This window comes from Stenella coeruleoalba (genome assembly GCF_951394435.1).
Source record: "Stenella coeruleoalba genome assembly, chromosome: 18".
In the NCBI taxonomy this organism is placed as follows: Eukaryota; Metazoa; Chordata; class Mammalia; order Artiodactyla; family Delphinidae; genus Stenella; species Stenella coeruleoalba.
Window position 1 is genome coordinate 49,383,227 of NC_137164.1, and position 21,571 is coordinate 49,404,797.

The following is a 21,571-nucleotide window of genomic DNA, read 5'->3' on the forward strand; positions in this document are numbered from 1 at the left end:
GACCTTTATTATTCTCTCTAGACTGTAGAAACTAGGGAGACAGTACAAGGGATTGTTTGGGATGGCTGTTATACTCTCTCAGTTTTTTTTTTTTTCAAGCAGGGCATTTTAACAAATGGGTATTTATTAAATGCCAAAAGTGCACTGGGCACAGTTCTTGCCTGGTAGGCTAAAATGATGAAACCAATTCACTTATTAGCTTACATGATTAAACAAATACAGTTCATAGAAATGATTATAAGATGCATCGCAGATAGAAGCAAAATATTTTTTATACTTACAGATCTTAAGGTACCTAAATAATTATTTTTTTCCTTTATATTGTTTTATTGATGTGTAGTTGACATGTAAGATTATATTTACTAGTTTCAGGTATACAACATATTCAATGTTTATATACATTATGAATTGATCACCACAATAAATCTAGTAACCATCTGTCACCATATGAAGTTATTACAATATTACTGACTATATTCCCTACGCTATGCATTACAGCATTACATTCTCGTGACTTATGTATTTTATAACTGGAAGTTTATACTTCTTAATCCCCTTCACCTATTTTGCCCAACTCCCCCAACCCCTCCTCTCTGAGGACCACCAGTTTGTTCTCTGCATTTATGAGTCTATTTCTGTTTTGTTTGTTCATTTGCTTTGGTTTTTGGATTTCACATGTAAGTGAAATCATAGAGTATTTGTCTTTCTCTGTCTGACTTATTTCACTTAGCGTAATAACCTCTAGGTCCACACTTGTTGCAAACGGCACATAAGTAATTATTAATAAAAACCAGCAAATCCATAGAGAAGTTAGCAAACCGGCAGTTATTCCTTTATCTTAGTCAGTAAAAGAGAAAAACATGCTATCATCATGCTGAAATGGGTTTCAGCATTCAATAGACATCCTGTTTCAAAACTAACATAGTCTAATATAATCTTAAAAATTCAGTGTTTTTCTGTATCAAATCACTATTATACTTTTTGGTTTAAAGATTAGTTTTAGTTTCAAAGTAAGTTTAATTTAGTGCTTCGTCCCATGTCTCACAGATTCTTGACCTGGGATGGATGAGAATCATTCCAACTAATATTAGCTACAGGAACAAAACAAAACATAAATGGGATAGTTTAATGGGCTTTGTCTGATATTCTTGCCTATATTCAATTGAGAGGTTAGGATACACAGGTGATTTAAACTGGAACATAACACCAGAAAGAAAGAAAAAAAAGACAGAGAAAATGTTGGTGTTATTTGTTTGGAGCAAGCCTATCCATTAAAGCCATTTATTGCCTAAGCCAACTGAAGTAAACACACAATTACAGAGACGCAAAGTGCTCGCCATGCAAATGACTTCTCCAGAAAAGTTCTTTACTCCCTCCCCCTTCCAAACAATTCCTCTCCCTAAACCCCTTTATATCCATCAGGCATTTGGGCAGAAAATAGATCCTACTCTACATATATAAATAAGAAAGAGATTGATTAAAGGATTAAGTGCTTATAAAATTGTTGGAAGGAGGAGAAGGAACCAGGGGTGACCTCGGATTTATTGGATTCAGGAACCCTCCGCCATAAGAATCAAGACGACCCTGTCATCAACCCAACTGTTGCCGCCATCACAACTGTCTTATGACTCATCACAACTGTCTTATGACTCCCACTGTCTTATGACTCTTATGACTCCCACTGTCTTATGACTCTTATGACTCCCACAAGGCAAGTGATAGAGAAATTGGTTTTAGCTGCTATACCTGCCTCCGGACATTTGACATCCACAAGTCTGAGCCCATCTTATCAGCAGGAGCATCAGGAAGATGACCTCTGCCTCTCTCCTGCTTTCCAAGACTCATGCATATGCATCTCTTTGGCAGAACCTATTTTACACTGAGAACCCTAGCTGTAAGAGAGTCTGGGCAAACTAGACTTCTGCTTTCTAGCCTTTTGCAGCATAAGACAGGACATAGAAAGAGGTGGGAATGGATATTCAGAGCCAACTGACAAGATCCAATTGCCCCTTCTATATAGAAATTTTAGAACTACCTTTGCTCTTAGACATCCGAATACTTAGAATACTTTCCTGCAGTCTTTTAGTGATTATTCCTCTGCTTACAAGACCCTGAATTCCTTGAAGATGGGGACTGTGCCAGCTTCATCTCTATCTTACAGTATCTTGAGAATAGTCAGCAAGCAATGTATGAAACAATGAATTAATAAATGTGTACAGAGAGTCAGGCAATGTTGTTCACATATATCTCTTCTTACCCCACTACCCACCCCTTGTCCAGCTCTCCCACTTACTTTTAAGATGCACACATAAACCAAGGGAAGAAATCAACCTATCTTAAGAGCATGGATTTTGGAGTTAGAAAGGTCTGCATTCAAGTCTAGGTATTGTGTGATCTGGAGAAATGTATCCTTTCTGACCCTCAGTTTTCTTACCTTTCTCTCTTTGGAGGGGCTTTTTAGAAATAGTGAATGAGGCAATATGAATCAGGCAACATCCTGCTCAACATACACTGAGTAAGGACTAGTTTTTGCCCCCCGAGAACCCCCTGCAAATGAATCCCACCCTTTCTGTTCTCTTAGCTCATCTCCTGTATCTGCAACAGGGGGATAAGAACTAAGCATAATGGAATATGATGGACACTACACGGAACATTGATTTAAACTTTTTTCTGCTGTAACTAATCATTTTAATTACTTTGTCCCTTTAGAGTCTTATGTCTGAATATTTCAAAGGACTTTACAAGCAAGAATTATGATACATAATTGATAACTACAGTAGATGAGGCTTACAGGCTGAGCGATTTGTCAATTTTCTTGTGATCCTCAAAACACCAGCAGTCTACTGGGTCTTTTGCTGTGCTTTCTTTTGCTCTTTCTTTTCTTTCTTTTTATTTTTTTCAGCGTTTTAGTTGTTGCTGCTTAAAAGCTGATGCAACAGACTTTGAAAAGATGGACTGTTGTCAAGTGGTCGGACCAAAATGACATGTTTAAGGGCAGAGGAGGATAAGAACTAAGGAGACTGGAGCTGAACTAGCAGATCTCTTTTCTGCTTCTAACCTGGTATAATTTAGGGATCATTTTGCATTTCATTATGTAGTTTGTTTTTCCTCAGATTCCTGAATCTTCAGTCTTTAGTTTTGAGGGGAAGGGTCACAGACCCAATTTCTACCCCCAAATTTCCCACTAGTCAGCTTTGCTGGGTTAAGTAAGTCAAAATCTCTGGGTTTTGATGTCTCATCTCTAAATTAGGAATTGGGTAACCTCTTTTCCAGCTCAATTTTTCTGTGACTCTTTATGTAAAACTCCTAGGACCCTGAACCACAAGAGACCAACTGCACTTTTCATCAGGGGTACATGAGAAGCCCCAAATACAGTCTCTCTACTTTCCTTTCTGAGTAGAAACAGCAACAGACAGCCAAGAAGGACATAGGTCTATCTGTCCTTGCCAGGGACAGGGCAAAGAAGCCATAGGGTTGGGAGCTGAGAGTGGCTTAAAGGACCAAGCAAAGCTGGAGAGCAAGCTGCGAAGGCAGCTCACAGCCAAGATGCTGAGATGCTCAAAAAGCCTGCACACTCCCAGCCTGGCTGGCACCAAACTCAGTTGATCTGTTGATGGTTCCGTTTAGTGATGCAACCTGTAGTTCTTTACTCTAATAAAATCCCAAATAATTGAAGTGGCATGTCTATGCAGGAGCCTTCCATATATTAATTTGGCCCCTTCTGTGGATACACCTAAACTATCTAGGCATACAAAGAACTAAAGCAAAAATGTTTCAACAGAAGATCAGAGAAAAAAATAACACTAAAAACAGGGACCTTTGAAAATGGGTAAACTAACTCTTATCCACCCTTACGCCCCTTCATTTTTATGGATGATAAAAAAATGAGGCTGAGGAGAGAGATTAGTGATTTGTTCAAGGTCATCCAGTTTATCAGTATCTGAGTTAATTTAAGCCATCTCATTCCTAGATTGAATCCCACTGAAGTATGGTTCATATTGTATATGCTTTTGTGAACCATACTTGGCTACCCCTGGACTCAATCAGTACCAGAAAACCAGTGCCATTCCAAAGTATATACTCAGACTGGGCCAATCCATTCATTGTTCGTTTGGTCTGAATTTGCTCCAGGAGGTTAAGGCTGGAAGCGCCAGAGGCCCCAGGAACTCCTATGTGTGAAATCCTCTTTGGTCTCATTGTCTTCTTTGGTCTTTTAGCCTCAACAGCCTTCCACAAGTACCTCTCACATTTTAAGCTCTGCCCATGCAGTTTCTGACCCTGTTGAGCAGTCTAGCTGGAGAATCAGACATTCTCTTAGATTTTTAATAATAATAATAAAAAACCTGAAATTCACAGTGGCTTACTCAACAACAATCATGTATTTCTCACTTATTGGTCTGCAGGTCATCTGGGGCTCTGCTTGTCTCTGCTCCACGTGTCTTCTCATTCTGGCCGTTGGCTGAAAGTGTGACCCCCACCTAGATACCCTGTTCTCATGGCTGATAGCACAAACAAAAGGATGAACTAAACCACACAGCATGTATAAGTTGCTGTTTGAAAGGACACACGTCCACTCATATTCTATCAGCCAAAGAAAGTCATATGACCCATCCTGATTACGGAACAGGAAAACACCATCTACTTGGCATCATGGCAAGTGTGGGGATGTGTTATACTCTTACAGGGGAAGGAGCAGACAATTGGAAACAATAATGTAACATACCACAGTATCATAATATTGGTATGTGAATGAAGCATTCTTGAAGCATAAAAAAAGCAACCAGCTTTGCCTACAGCAGATCAGTTAAAGAGGCTGAAAGAAATAAAAACACAGTCCAAAGGCCTTTGCGGGATGACTAGGAATTTTTCAGTCACAGAAGGATGCAAAAGCATTCTAGAAATAACACTATGAGCATTAGCATGAAAGCACTAAATAGCATATTACATTCAGAAAACTGTGAATAATCTTACAAGAATGAATCACGTTTGTTTTACAAGTGTCTTCCTTTCACCTTAGCTAGATCACAAGATTCTTCAGAGTGTAAAACACATACACATGCACACACAATGCACACATGATTCAAGGGGACAGTATGGGGAATAAGTAAGGTTTAGGAGATGATGTTTACCTAGATTTCCTAGGACTTTCTCAAACCTCTGAGATATGACATAGTGGCTAAATGTTCAAAACACCACAGAGTAACTAGGGCTGGGAATGTGGGCATAAGTCAGCCAAAACTTGGCTCTAAAATCTCTGAAAGGCAGTGAGAGCTAAACCATAAGTTACATGAGTTGTTATGTTCGGAACATAAAAGCAAACCATAACAGGGTTCTTTTTCCAGGTAATATGGAGTAAGCACTCACCGCCCTGTCTCTGACACTGAATGCAGCCATAAAAGCTGGACAGAATGCAAGGAAGAGCTGTTTAAAGACTCTGGAATGTAGCAGGTATATTAGAAAAGCAGACCAAAATCCAAAGTATTGATGAACTGTTGGTGAGTTCAGCGCCGTCTTTCTCCAGTTGTTCCAGCCAGGACTTAGAAGAAACAGAGGTAAGGGCATTAATGAGGACTGGAATAGCCCACGACTGAGGCTCAAGGAATGAGAAAGAGGTCTACCGGCACCAATAGCAGCAGCACCTGGAACAGCAGGCAACTAACACTGTGGAAACTTCTTCCCTGATCAGAGGAGCTTCAGTCCCAAGAGAATGGGTGAACCCCTGATGCTTTTTCTCTCTCCCTGTCCTTTCACCTCTTGGCCCCAGACATGGGCACAATCATAGAAGTGCATGGCAATGTGAGGTAAATAACGTCTTAAGTTTCTGGCCAAAAGATTGAAAAGAGTATCCAAAGAACTGGAAGGTACCAGGGAGATCACTGAGAGGGAATAACTCAGGAAACTGATCCCATAAAGTAGTTTATGACCACTGAGACTCACCTTGAGCTGCACATGTGTGGACTGAATCCTAAACACCATAGTAAAGACTCTGAGAACGGAATCAAGCTATAGAATACCACCCAGGTCAGATCACCACCTGGGTCCTGGAAATGGCCACTGGGTAACACACATGTGAAATAGAACCGAATAGTACCAAAAAGGCTTTGAAGATGAAAGAACATTGAAACCACAGCCAATAGAAGATTGGTGGAAATGTTCGGGCTGAGCCCAACTGGACTGATTGCCTGCTGAAAGAAAAATATCAACACCCTCCATTGGATTTAAACAATATGTACAGTTTCATAATATTCAAAATGTCCAGTATACAATCCAAATTAACTCAACATATGAAGAAACAGGAAAATCTTAATTTACATGGGTAAAGAAAACAAATAGATGTCACTACCAAGGTGACACACATGTTGAAATTGTCTGACAAAGACTTTAAATCAGCTACTATAAAAAATGTACCAACAAGCAATTGCAAGCACAGTTGAAACAACTGGAGAGCTAGAAAGTTTTGGCAAAGAAACAGAAGATTGAAAGAAGAACGAAGAAGAAATTTTAGGACTGAAAAAAATATAATAAGCAAAGTAAAAAAAAACATACTATATGGGCTTAATAGCAAAATGGAAATGACAGAGGACAGATTCAATGAACTTGAAAATAGATCAATAGAAATTATCCAATCTGAAAAACACAGAGGAACATTGTGTTTTTTTTTAATGAACAGAGCTTCAGGGACCTACCCATGAGATAATATCAGAAGATCTAATACTTATGTCATCAGAATCCCAGAATAAAAGGAAAGATCAGAATGCAGACAAAATATTTGAAAAAATAATGGATGAAAACTTCCTAAATTTGATGGAATACAGAAAGTGCAGTGAATCCCAAATACAATAAATTCACGTCCATACGTATTATGATCAAACTGCTGAAAACTAAACACAAAGAAAATATCTTGAAAACATCCAGAGAAAAATAATGCATTGTTTATACAAGAACAATGATTTTAATTCTTGTGTATTTCTCACTAGAAACCATGGAGGCCAGAAGAAAGTGGAACAACATTTACAGAATACTCCACTCAGCAATAGCAGAATACACATTGTTTTCAAATGTCCACAGATACACTAAGATACACATATCTTGGACCATTTAAAAAGCCTCAACAAATTTAAAAGAATTGAATTCCAGAAAATGAATCTTCAGATTTAAATGGTTGCACTGGTGAATTCTACCAAACATTTGAAAAAGAAATAACATCAATTCTACACAATCTTTTCCAGAGAACATAAGAAAAGGAAACACCTCCTAGTCATTTTATAAAGCCAGCATCACTCTCATAACATAACCAAACAAAGACTGAACAAGAAAGATAACCACAGAATAAACCACAAATGCAAAAATCCTTAATGAAGTATCAGCAAGTCAAATCCAGCAATATATAAAAAGTATGACCCATCACAACAAATGCAAAGCTGGTTTAATATATGAAAATCAGTCAATGTATCCACCATATTTTAACACTCTAAAGAAGAAAAGCCACATGATCATATAAATTGATGCAGAGAAGACATGTGACAAAATCCAGTATCCATTCATGATAAAAACTCTAAGCAACCTAGGAACAGAAGAGAATTTCCTCAGCCTGATAAAAGACATCTACAACCCACAGCTAACATCACACTAAGAGTGAAAGGCGGAATACTTTCCTCCTAAGGTAAGGAACAACACAGGAAGTCCATCTCACCTCCTCTATTCAAAATTGTACTGGCATTCTTAGTCGGAACAGTAAGGCAAGAACAAGAACAAAAATGCATACACACTGGAAAGGAAGAAATAAAACTCTCTCTTTTGATATATGGCATGATTGTCGGCCTCGAAAATCCCATGTAATCTACAATAAATCTCCTAAGACAAATAAGTGAGTTTGGCAAGGATGTAGGATACAAACTCAACACGCCAAAATCAATTGTATTTATATCACTAATGAACAAGTAGAAACTGAAATTTTTTAAAATACCATTTATATTAGCTCCAAAAGATAAAATATTTAGGTATAAATCTAAACAAACACCTGCAGGATTTGTATGCTGAAAATTACAAAATGATGAAAGAAGACCTTTATAAATCAAGTCACCTCACGTTTGTGGATTTGAAGACACCATATTATTAAGATGCCGGTTCTTCCCCCAAATGATCTATAGGTTTAACTCAATCTTAATCAAAGTCTTTGCAGGAGTTTTGGTAGATACAGACAAGCTAATTCTAAAATTTATATGGAAGGCAAAGGCACTGAAATAGTCAAGGCAATTTTCAAAACTAAGAGTAAAGTTGAAGTAATCTCACCACCCCATTTTAAGTCTTACTATAAAGTTATGGTATCAAAACAGTGTAATATTGGAAAAAGGATAGACATATAGATTAATAGAACAGAATAGACAGTGCAGGAATAGACTCATGCAAATATAGCAAATATGGCCAGTTCATATTCAGAGCTATTTAACAAAGGAATAGCCTTTTCAACAAATGGTACAGAGCAATTGGTCATCCATAAGCAAAAGAAAGAAAGAAAAAAGAACCTCAACCAAAACATTACCCCTTATGTAAAAATTAACTGAAATGAATGTCAGACCTAAATATAGATGCAAAATTATAAAACTTTCAGAGAAAAACAGAAGAAAATTTATGACAAACATTTCCTATGGTTAAGGCAAAAAATTGGCAAAAATTCATAGATATAATAGAAAAAAATTAATAAATTGGACCCAATCAGAATTAAGTAGGTTTACTCTGTGAAAGACACTGTTAAAAGAAAGAAAGACAAAGTATAGACTGGGAGAAAATATTTGCAAATCACATATTCAGCGAAGATCTTTTATCCAAAATACACAAAGAAATCTCAAAACTCAACAGTAACAAAATAACCCAGTCTTTAAAAAATGAGCAAGAGATTTGAACACTTCACAAAAGAGTATATACAGAAGGCAGTTAAGCACCTGATAAGATATACAATATCACTAACCATTAGGGAAACAAAAATTAAAACTATGATGAGATACTATAACATATCTATTAGAATGTCCAAAACAATTACTGACAACACTAAGGGTTGGCAAGCATGCAGAGCAACCAGAACTCTCATACATCACTGGTGGGAATGTAAAACAGTACCCCTGCTCTGGAAAGCAGTTGGCAGTTTATTACAAAGGTACACATACACTTACTGTATGATCCCATATTCTCACCTTTAGTTATTTCCCCTGAGTTACAAAAACTTATACATGCCCACACACACAACAGTACATGAATGATCACAGCAGCTTTATGTATAATAACTAAAACCTGAAACAACTCAAACACCTTTCAATGGGTGAGAAGATAATGTTACATTCATATGATGGAATACTATCCAGCAATAAAAAGAAATAAATTAACGATACAACAACTTGGATGATCTCAAAGGCATTATGCTAAATGAAAGAAGTCATTCTCAAAAGGTTACATATTGTATGATTCTATTTTTATGATATTGTCAAAAAGACAAAACTGTAGTGATTGACAACAGATCAGTGGCTAGGGATTAGGGGGAGGGAGAAAGTATGACTACAAAATGAAAGCACAAGGGAGTTTTTTGGTGTGATGAAACTGTTCTGTATCCTGTCGGGGCGATGGTTACCTGAAGGTAGACATATGTTAAAATTCTACTGCACACCTACTGACTGTACATTCTACTGACTCTATGCCCCCCAAAAAGTTAATTTTACCATATGTTAACTTAAAAATAAAAAGATTTTAAATACTGGTAAAATGCTTCTAGTCTTAGTACTAAGTCCTATGAGAAATTTCTCCCATCCTAATGAATGTAGTGTGATGAATACCAAATACCTATGTAATCATTTAGTCATTTGTTTATTCATTCACTAAACAAATACTGAACACTTACAATTTTTCTACACACTCTACCACTCACCAGATTTAGCAGTAAGTAACAGAAGCCCTTAGTTTGAGACATCTAATGCAGGCTGACAGCACAATCACAAAACCCAATTTGTAAAAGCAATCCTACATAAGCCAAAATGATACAATCCAGGTACTCAACTGTCCTGCTCTGACTTAAATTTAGCATAGATTTTAGAAAGCATAGAGGAATAAATGGATCACAACATGTAAGTATTAGTTCTCTAAACGGCGCTTTTTTTTTTTTTTCTCTGCTGTACACGGGCCTCTCACTGCTGTGGCCTCTCCCGTTGCGGAGCACAGGCTCCGGACGCACAGGCCCAGCGGCCGCGGCTCACAGGCCCAGCCGCTCCGCGGCACGCGGGATCCTCCCGGACCGGGGCACAAACCCGCGTCCCCCGCATCGGCAGGCGGACTCCCAACCATTGCGCCACCAGGGAAGCCCTCTAAACGGAGCTTTTAATGAACAGTAAGTGGCAGAGAGTTTGAGATAATACTCAATAAGTACCTAAAGTGCAATATTTTATCTTTTCAGTTAAATCCAGAGCCACTTGTCTTCTGAGTCAGCCCAGCTAGGGGGGAACTTCCATTCTTTTACAAAAGCTGAGAATTCTGATAATTGCTTCAGTCCTAATAGAAAGCCACACTGCCTCAGCCCAGAGAGGCTGGAGGAGGCACAGATGGGAAAGGTCATGAAAAATCTCCATAAGGGACTCGTAGAAAGTGTAACCTTGAACCATGTAAATTTTTGATATATCCTACAGAACGTACTGTATCACATGATTAACCATAAACCAATATTGAGGGAATTGACCACCAAAAATTATTACTTGGGTTTTAATATAGTTACTTTTTAGCTCTTTCATGAGTTAAAAGAGAAGACCAGTTGCTGTAAACTGAATTAGGTGTTCCCAGAATTCATATGCTGGAGCCCTAACCCCCATTGTGATGGCATTTGGAGATGGGCCTTTGGAAGATAATTAGGTTTAGATGAGGTCATGAGGGTGGGACCTCCATGGTGGGATTAGTGCCCTTAGAAGAAGAGACCAGAGAGCTTGTGCTCATTCACATTCTCTCTCCCTCTCTCTCTCTCTCTCTCTATGTTGGCATGTTAATCTTAGACTTTCAGTCTCCAGAACTGAGAAATAAATTTCTGTTGGTTGAGCTACCTGGTCTATGGTATTTTGTTATGTCAACCTGAGCAGACTAACATACCACTCCTAAGTCATGATAATAGTGAAAATCATTATAATTGCTAAAATACATTGAGTGCTTAATATATGACATATTATCTCACTCAATCCTCACAACATCCCTGTGAATATGGTACTATCATCATCCATTTCACAATAGCTAAACACCTTTTCCAAAGTCACACAGCTAGTACTAGTAGCTGGACTACTAAAAATAGATTCAAGGCATAGCTCTAGTTTACCCACTGCAAACTGATGTAAGAGCTATCCAAAATCTTTACTACTGACCTTGCCTAAAGTGCAAATTCTAAATAACTCTCAATAACTGGGTGGGACTGGTGTCTATGGAGATCATATTGATAATCCATAAACTATTCCTATCAAAGACAACCACAATTAACCTTCTATTACTCCCAGATTTCTCCAAGGTAATAAAGTGTGTAACTAAAGATGTTAATGGAACACACTATGCTTAAATCTTTCCTCTTGCTGAATAACTAAACTTTGTCAACGGCCTCCAGCCAAAATCTACCAGGAGAAACACCTCCGTATTTAAACATTAGACTTATTGCTCATTGTAATAAGGGAGACACACACCATGGAGAGCCATGGGATGTCTCAGTAAGAGGATATTAGAAAGAACTTACTACAGTTATCAGGCTTGGGTTAGGCGACTTTGGGGAAGTTTCAGGATGTGAAGCAATGCTTTCAGGAAACAGGAGAAATTCTAGAACCATATTTTATAGACAAGAAGGGGAGTGTAGAGTGAGGCTAAAGCTGTGATCAGAAAAGCAGCAGCAGTCACTCATATTACGGAAGATTGGGGAATGTGTGGTATTTTGTGGTTTGCACATAACCCTGTTCTGTTTGTGTGTAGACAAGATTACAGAGCAGTCTCCTTTTGTGCCTCACTTCATCTCATGGTCACAGAGTGGCCTTGCCTGATGCTCGTACTTTGTGAGACAGACAACAACAAGGCCTTGCTGTGAGTTTCTCAAGGCCAGCTCCGAGAAACACCAACACCCAGCTGATAGTGTCAGGCCAGTTCTCAGGTATCAAAGGCTACTCTTCCCTTTCTCAGCTTAAACCTTTCCTTCTCTTTTCATAAAATATAGGCCTAGGAGAAGGAAGTCTGCAGTATGCCAATTAGGTAATTGGCATTGAGCTGCTTTTCAGATGGAACAGCTAAGAAACTAATTAGCCTATAATTTTAAGGAAATAGTGCTGCCCTTTAACAAAAATGAGTTAGATCACTCCCTGAGTCAACAAGCTATATATTATGTAGCAGTGGGTGTCCTTTCAAAAATAACAAAAGCCCTTTTAGCCTTCTTCCTTGTCATTGAGATTATAAAACCATTTTTCATTTTATTCAAATGCATCGAAATGTTTTCTTAGTGTCCATCAATTCTTTCCAAGGCAAAAAGGGAAAGAGGTCACGGAGGCTAAGGGAGCAGTTAGAGGAGTTAGATTTTAGTAGAGGGGCTTTCCCAGCGGTAAATACAAGTAGCTTGCTCCAACAGAAAGAGTATGGCTTTTGGAGTTAAGATTGTATTTGTCCAAACATCAACTCCACCACTTCACATACATGACCTTGAGCTTGTTGCTTTAAATTTCTGTAGAATAGAAATATTATTTACATCTGCCATCATAGGTTAAAAATAACTGAGATAAAAAGAAAACACTCTGTAATCTCTCAAAGCATTCTAAATACTAGTCAATATTATTATTACATATATAAATATTGTGATATTAATTAAAAGTTCATCAATAATGTCTTAGAAATAAGGATACTGATATAAAAAATAAACTGATCGTGTTAGGCAATCCCTGCAAATTAGTCAAAGGATGTTTCTGAGTTGTAAAAATCCTCTAAAATTCCAAGCAAGCTTACATAGATGTTTACCTCCAGAAAGTTAAAAAGATTCTCCAAGAGCCACGGCACCTACTATCTAGCTGGCTCAAAGCCAGCAATGTAAAATAAATGATACAGTATCATATTGGTTTATTATTTTACCTTATAAAAAATATTCCAGTCCTCAGGATTCTGAGGGCATGTAATTTTCAAAGAAGAATAAATAGTGAGACTAAGTTGAAATTAAAGTCACAGAAAATGGTTAGATTCTGAGACAGAGGGTTGGACAAACAGTTCAATCAATATGCCTGTATAAACAGGGAGTTGAACTTAGGAGTCTCTCCCTGGTTTTGAAGGTGCAAAACTCTTAAGGATGGAAAGAAACAACTCAAGGAATAAACAATAGATTTGAAGGAACACGTGATGAGCAAGGTCGAAATGAGATTCGTTGGGCTTTGCTGAGGAGGCAAAAAGAGACCATGTGGAAATTGGTGGAGCTTGGGACAAGAGATTCCACTGTAAAGAGACTGAAGATTGAAGCCAAGTCAGAAGGCAGAGATGGCCCAGCCAGAAGTCCAGGCCATTGCTAACAACCAGACACACCATGGGTGCAGAAACAGAGCCCATAAGCCACCCAGTCTCCACTCACGTGAGTGGTGCTTGTACCAAAGAGCTAGTTATCGTCCCCACTGGAGTTCAGAGAGGACCTCTCCTTGACAGCCGCTAGAACTGATCAATAGCTATTGACCAGCCAGCATGAACAACATCCATCAGAGCCCCAAGTCTCTGCTTGGTCTTTATCAACCTCACTTCTATGTAAAATCCCCTTGTCCCAAAAAACTCATAAGCCCACATCTGTATGGGGCTGGGAAGTGTGACATCTTGTGAAGTGGTCAAGGTGCAACAGAAAGCACACATATCAGCTGAAACTGAACATATCCAGTAAGAGCCCCCTCTCCAAGTAAATATGTACATAAAACTAGTGAGAGCAAAGACAGAATCCCTACTGTCCTCCAGTTTACTGAGCCCCGTGATGAAGAAGTCAAGAGTTTTATCATTTAAAAAGACAGAGCATAATGGAGTGGGCTTTCGGTTGATAATTAATTTTTATGGACAAATACATGCATGATTGACGGTCCCGAGTTGGTTCTACCACTCCTCATTGTGCATCAGCAGTGCGGTGTTGGGGATTGACCCTACTCCAGAGTTTGTACTAAGCAGTCTTTGTCAATAATGAAAATTTCTTCACTCACACAAGCATCAAGAAGCCAGGCGTAGGCCAACAAATCACGGCATTTCCCCGGAAACAGAAATCAGTTCAGGAATAGGCATGTGACTCAAATCAGGTCAATGAGACATCAGGGGCCAATTTCCAGAGAGAGAGAGTTACAGGAGGAAATTCTTTCTCTCTTTTCTGCTGAAATGGCTGAAAAAGCAGGTAGCATCATTTGCTACTAGCAGTTCCTCTATGACTGTCCGGGATCCAGCTTTAGCATGAAGTCTACACTGTGAACAACAGATGAAATGGAAAGAATGTGGATCCTTTATGACACCCTGAGCTGCCGGCTCAATCAAACCTGAGGCCTGCCCTGCTTCTGTTAAATGACCCTATATATTTCCTCAACATTTAAGCCAATGAAGTCAAGTTTCTGTCACTCTTGACCAAAAGCAAATTAATTGATACACATGGCTCTGACGCTGGTTTAAGGGAATATCATATTTTGAGGTTCTAGAGACCAAGCCACTTCCTATACATATAGCTAATTACCACCTAGAAATGTGTCCTGCTCTGGCATTCTTTTAGGGTGAAGGCTTGTCACTCAGGTTAAAAACCAAAAATTTGGAAGGGCTCAGGAAAGGATCAGAGTTAAAACACCCTTTCGGGACTTTGTAGCAAAGAGACCAAGTGAATAGAGGCATTTTTTTCTGGAAACAAGGCACGAAATGCAATCGGGAAGCTAGAAAATGAGGAATTCGGCTAAAGGTCCTTTTTAGGAATGAAGCTAAGGTTAGCCATAGCAGGAATATCCTAATATTATTAGGTTGGTCAAAAAGTTAGTTCGGGTTTTTCATAAGATGGTACCAAAAACCCAAACAAACTTTTTGACCAACTATATATATATATATATATATATATATATATATGGGCTGTAATTTTCTGCTTATAATTTCTGTATTTTATAACTTTGTTTGCCCTTTTTGAAAGCTCTAGTCTGTCTGCTGTTCTGTGAGAAAATCAAAGTGCTTTTAAGGGACTGAGTGTATCCCTAATGGTACAAGGATTCAGAGTGAGAGGACGCTCAGATAAAACAGAACAGTTAGGGCACCTGACGCTGGCTCCTCCTCTTTGGAGATTCTCTTCCAGGGCTTGACCCAAGAGGTCCTAGGTTTTATTTTGCTGATGAGCATCATGTCCCCTGCATCATGGTGACCTTGTGGCTGTGTTGGATCATAAATGGACCAAACTCAGCATCTCGGCTGAGCAGTCACATTGGTGACAGACACACAGTCCTGGTGTAGTGTTTCCTCACCTTAGAAATGTCCAGGTTTAGAGCCACTGTCCAGGGTGCTCATAAAAGCCTCACGCACCACCAACACCCAGTGTGCAGTAGGAACCCACTTCCTTCCAAGTGGCACATGCAGCCTGAAAACAGAAGTTTCCCCGGATCAGTACCAGCACACCACTTTACAGACGTTAAGACCCTGCCCATCCATTTTAGAGCACCTCGCAGATTCTCATTTCAACAGAAAATCAATATATGGAAAGTAATTCATGTATCAGCACAGTCAGCAGTGCACAAAAGCAGAGACTAGTAAAGTAAGCTTTTTTTTTTTTTTACTATTTGGAGTAAAATAATAAGTTATGGCAATTTTTTCTCCCAATCACTCAGCAAAAGAAAATACAGTTTTAGTACGTCCACCTTTACTGGATGGTTATAGATCTATTTGACTTTAATGCCTTTCTTGGAGTAATTTTAATCTGTTATATGAATGCACCAGGCTTACTTACTAAAAAAACCTTTAGAATCATTTCACTGGGAACACAACAAAGTTCCTGAAAGAAAACAGACCTAAGAAACAAAATACCATACAAATTCTGAACAATGTAATTTATGTTTTTCAATTCAGTTGCATTTTTCTGCATGTCCCCAAGCAATTGCACACATTATCAGTTGCTTCTTGTGCAATTTTAATTCAGAGTGATGAAAATATTTTTGATTTCTAAATATATAAAAAAAACATTAGCTTACTGTCTTGCTTTTGCAATTTATTTGAATCCCACATATGTGCTTTATTTTTTTTAATTGTGCCATAGTATAAAATATCCTTGGTTTTTGCACTTAATTTTAGTCCATGGTTCTATGTTTTATCGTTTTGAAGTTAGAAATCACTCAAGAGAGACACAACAGCACTCTTCTTTGAATGTCCCAGCTATGAACTCTATTTGAATGTCATCAATATTATATAATGTTTTTGAGTTCTTTAAAAAATTAGAAACTCCAAAAAATCAAAAGGGAATTTCTTAGATATGTACCACATGCCACCTCTTTGTTTAAAAATGGAAAGCTAGTCTCTGGAGCAGGAATTTGTGGTGACACTGGATCTATGCTTCCAGTTACTGTTACTTTCAATATTGCTCCGAAATTTGGTTCATAGGCCACTGAAATATAGGACACCATGAGACACACTTTCAGCACAGCAAGCAGTTATAGAGTTTCACCATGCAACTTGCAATAGCCTTACTGTGCAATGAGAAATACATTTCCACCCACCATACTGAAATTGATGCCAGTAGGACCGCATTCAGAATACAGTACAACAGAAAACAGTAAAATACACCATCTGTGGTTGGGCAGGTAAAGCACAAAGAGAGTAGAGGATATGAGAGATCAGTTAATTTGGACGAGGGAGACTACCTAAGTGAGCTCACTTAAGTTCTAAGATGGATCTAGGAACTAGTCTCCTTACTGGTCAAATTAATCGTATAATTGTCAGATATTGTTTGTGATCGTAGGCAGTTCTGTTTGCATCAGGTGCAAATGAATGTGATTCAGATACCTGGTTTTTCTGATTTACTAACATTACTAAGAGGGTCTGTGAACAGTGAATGAGGTAGTTTACTTTCCTAATACTTCTTAAACCATTCATGATATGAAAACTAACAAACCCAGCCAACAGTCATTAGTCACATCTCATTCCTTGAGAAATGTTCAGATTTGATGAATGTATTCATGCATCTATTTATTCTTCCCACAAACATGTAGTGGGACCTTCTGAACAAGGCACTGTGCTGGGAACTGTGGGTCATCGTGGGAAGAGGCAGGCACTGAATCTGCTGTCCTGTGGCTGTCCACTAGAGCAGGAAGAACATAAACCAGGTGTCTATTTATTTCATTCTATTTCTATAGGGATTAAAGCATTACCTTCAGAGCCAGGTGGACTTGGAGCACAATCTGAGCTCAAACAGCAAACATCCACCACTTGGGTGCCTTTGCTGCGTCAATTTCTCTATTGGTTCTCTTATATGTCAAAAGGGAAGAGTAATACCTACCTGGCAGAGGTTTTTTTTAGGAATCAGATAATCTTGTAAGATGCCAAGGAAAGTGCTCAAGTGACTATTCTTATTCAAATGATAACCACCACAATGATGAGGATGTGATAGTGACCAGTCGTAAATGAGCAAGGAAGTTGATTAGAATTTTAAACAACTAGAGTTGACCACTGCCTTCCATCTATGGCTTGAAATCAATATTCTAGCACTAAACACCAATGGAAATATATCCCATCTTAAAGCCTACCCTTTAGGAATTCGTGCTTTAAATTAAGATCTTGTGCCCTATTTAAATACAAAGACAGGGAAGAAAGAACATGCATAGATATTTTCAGTCATTAACATCTTAGGATGAATTATTTTATTATATCTTAAGTGGAGAACGTGCTGTACAAGGTTTTCAGTTATGGGTAAGAGGAAGGGTGGGTCCAGAGAACAGGGCACTGCTATCATATATACATGGGACCTACCCAGTCAGGAGTATGAAGCCCCAGCATATGTAGCCAAAGAGGGGAAATAGGGAAGGAGAAACAGCAACAAGTGGGAAGATGGGAAATTTTAAAATAATTGGTAACACATGACAAGGACTATTCTAAAAACCTTGCACGCACATCTCACACGGTGTGTCGGGGAGGGAGAAATTTTCTTTTACTTTCCTAGGCTCTTCTGGCTGGTCTAAGAATTAAATTGACATGACACAGATTAACAGGAGAAAATCAAACAAAAGTTTAATACCATGTATGCATGGGAGAGACCCAGGAAACCTGAGTAATTTGCCAAAAAGGCCAGAACCCTCACCTCAAATACCATCTTCAACTAAAGACAAAAGAGGATGCTGGGGGTAGTGCTTTGGAACCTCAAAAGGGAGGCAGGCAATTCACATGAAGATGGAAAAGACTATGTTTGGTAAATAAATGTTTGCTGGGTCATGCAGAGACAACAGGACACAGAGTGGACTCTGGTCTCTAGCATTTCCCCCACTGCACCTGGCCCATACTCTGCAGCTATCTCAGCAAAGCTCTATTCCAGGAACAGGCCCTGTATACAAATTCTTTTAGACAGCTATGGGAAAGGTCAAAGTCTCTTCCTGGGCCTTGAATTTTTTTACCCCCCAAATAATCCACATGCCAAGGAGGCATTTTGGGGTTGCAAGTTTTGCTCCCCTACAGATGTTTACAAACAATCTTATTAGGTAAGCACTAGTCATACTCCCAGTTTACAGCTGAGAAATTTGAAATAAAGAGCTGTCAAATAACTTCCCCAATATGCACAGGCAATGAGAACAGCAAAGCCAAGATTCACACTCTAGCAGCCTGGCTCCAGAGCCCTTTTATTTTTTTACTTTTTATTGGAGTATAGTTGCTTTACAATGTCGTGCTAGTTTCTGCTGTACAGCAAAGTGAATCAGTTATATGTATACATATATCCCCTCTTTTTTTAGATTTCCTTCCCATTTAGGTCACCACAGAGCACAACTACTGCCCTACACAGGCTGATTCAGGTCTTTAGTCACATGACTAATTTGAACTTGCATGATGACATCTAGCAAATGTATTAGTAGTTAGGATTCTCCTGAAATGCAGAACTAATGGGATGGATATACATATGCATATATATATATATATATATATATATATATACTTACAGGATTTATTATGAGTCCTTGGCTCATGCAATTATAGAGGCTGAGAAGTCCCAAGACACGCCTGCCATCTGCAAGTTGGAGATTCAGGAAAGCCAGTGGTATAGTTCCAATTCAAACTTGAAGGCCTGAGAACCAGGGGAGCCAACGTCTAAAGGCAGAAGAGGAGGGAGGTCCCAGCTATAGCAGAGAGCAAATTCGCCCTTCCTCTGCCTTTTTGTTCTACTCAGACACTCAGTGAATTGAATGCTGCCCCCCTGCACTGGGGAGGGCCATCTACTTTACTCAGTCTACTGATGCAAATGTTAATCTCTTCCTGAAATGCCCGCATAGATACTCCAGAAATAATGTTTTACCACCTAGCTGGGTTTATCCCTTAGCCAAGCAAGTTGACACATAAAATTAACCATCACGGCCAAGATTCTCCAAGTTCTTTGTATGTGTAAGTCCACCCTCTGAATCAATGAGAAGACCCATTTTTACACTGAGAACTTCGTGAGGGTGCAACACAAAGGGTGGTAAAATAGAAATAAGACCAAGGGATTGTGTGTCCTAATATTTTTATGGAGAACATCTGAAGACAGTACAATATATGATGACACATAAGTGAGGCATTTTGGAAGCTCTTCATAAGGAAGGGACAATTGCTTACCGTGGAGCACAGCTGTCAGAGTGCAGTAAAGAGTGCTTCTCTGAGACAAGCCCAGACATTGATACTCAACAAAACAAGGCTCCCAAGCCTATCTACTTGGTAATAAATGAAATAGGAACACTACAACCTACCAATTTATTTTCTGGCAGTAAATGCAGCTTGGGGTTGTATTTGACACTGGAGGTCCAAACCTCAGCAAGAATTTCTATGGTGCAGAAATTTGGGAACATGGGCAGAGGGAGAAGGAACAGGGGGCATGTGAAATTTCTTGGCTAAAAACAGGAACATCTTGTGGTGTGGGAACTGAATCTTTTCTCCCTATTATAATAGTTCTCAGGGGCTTTCCTGAGTTAAAAGTAAAATGAATTCTCACCCTGAAGACCAATATGTCCATTTTAATTTCTGGCTTTAGCTTGGGACAACTTATGTCTTATTACTAATGTTCCTCTTTGCCTTATAGTAAGTGCACGTGGCAGAAATGGGATGCTAGCTCCCCTACTGAGGACGATTGCGGAATGAAGGACAGGATCAAAGGGTGGGAGAGGTCTTTTCCCTCCCCACGGACCAACGTTGTCTTTTAATTTCTATCAGTGTTATGACTTTGGAGGAGGGCATAGAATCAAGAAGAAAGAATGAGGAAGCTGGCACTTGCAAAATGACTTCCAGACCTATTAAAACATCAAAGCCAAAATATTCCCCCCAGGAATGAACTTCAGACGACAGTTTAAGAGAAGACATACCAAGGAATATTTCATTTCATATTCACAAAGCCTAAGCTTCCCATCTCCACAGTATTCTATGTTTTTATGTGTTTTAACAGCTTGTAACATCTTCAAATAAAAAGAGTAAAGATGTAAGCATGTGGCTAAGCTATATATATATATATATATATATATATACACACAATTCTTAATCACTCAATATCACTCTAGTCTTATCCAATACGGACAGGATAAAAGTCGAAGTTGTCATGCAAATTAAAATAGAGAAAGAGTGCTTTTACTGGATTACTCTTTACAGAGATCTTTTATTTTTACAAAAATGTTTCCAACCACTGGAACACAAAAAGGTACACAAATACATAAAAGCATGAAAGGGGCTATGAACCTATTGTTAAGAGGAAATCTGCTTGTAGAAAAACACACATGTCCTTTTAAGTGTATAGCTCTGCATGAATCTCTTTCATATAGAAAGAGCACAGTGACGCAGTTAAGAATCAAGCCTGACTTTAATCAACTTTTTAGTGCATAGTAAAGTTAATAAGATATGCAGTTTTGTGCTCTTAGTAACCTTATGAATGCTTTCCTGGAGTTTTTACATTAGAAAAGCCAGTGTTATCAAACATTGGAACTTTGGTAAGAGATTTTGCTACTTGAAGCCTGCTGATCCTTTCACGGGAATGGGGGAATGAATTTCCCTTCTCTGTCAATATCATCTTGAGAACAAGAGCTGAAGGGTTTAAATGGACCCTCTCCAAGGATCCACTTGTGCCCTCCGTAGCTGGCAGTGGTAGGCGCCCATATAGGTCCCTTATTCTAAGGCTCGTAGAAATCATAAAAGCCAAGTTGCAGGAATACTCATGGTATAATATATTTGGCGTTATTGTCCCTAGATAGACACACACTGGTCAGACCGTGTGTACTGATGTTTCATGCAGGAAATATGGTGACCATATGTTCAGGTTTCTATGTTTCACTAGTTCTATTTCCTCCCCCCACTTTCTTTAGCAGTTTATGGTTTCTTTTCATTGACAAATTGCCAACTGTTAATTTATAAA

General features: G+C 38.7%; 1 long non-coding RNA gene across 1 annotated transcript in view; it reads right to left on the reverse strand.

Moving 5' to 3' along the window:
* The window catches only part of LOC307176875, a 180,566-nt gene that overhangs the window by 139,409 nt on the left and 19,586 nt on the right, over window positions 1-21,571 (reverse strand). The window lies entirely within an intron of this gene.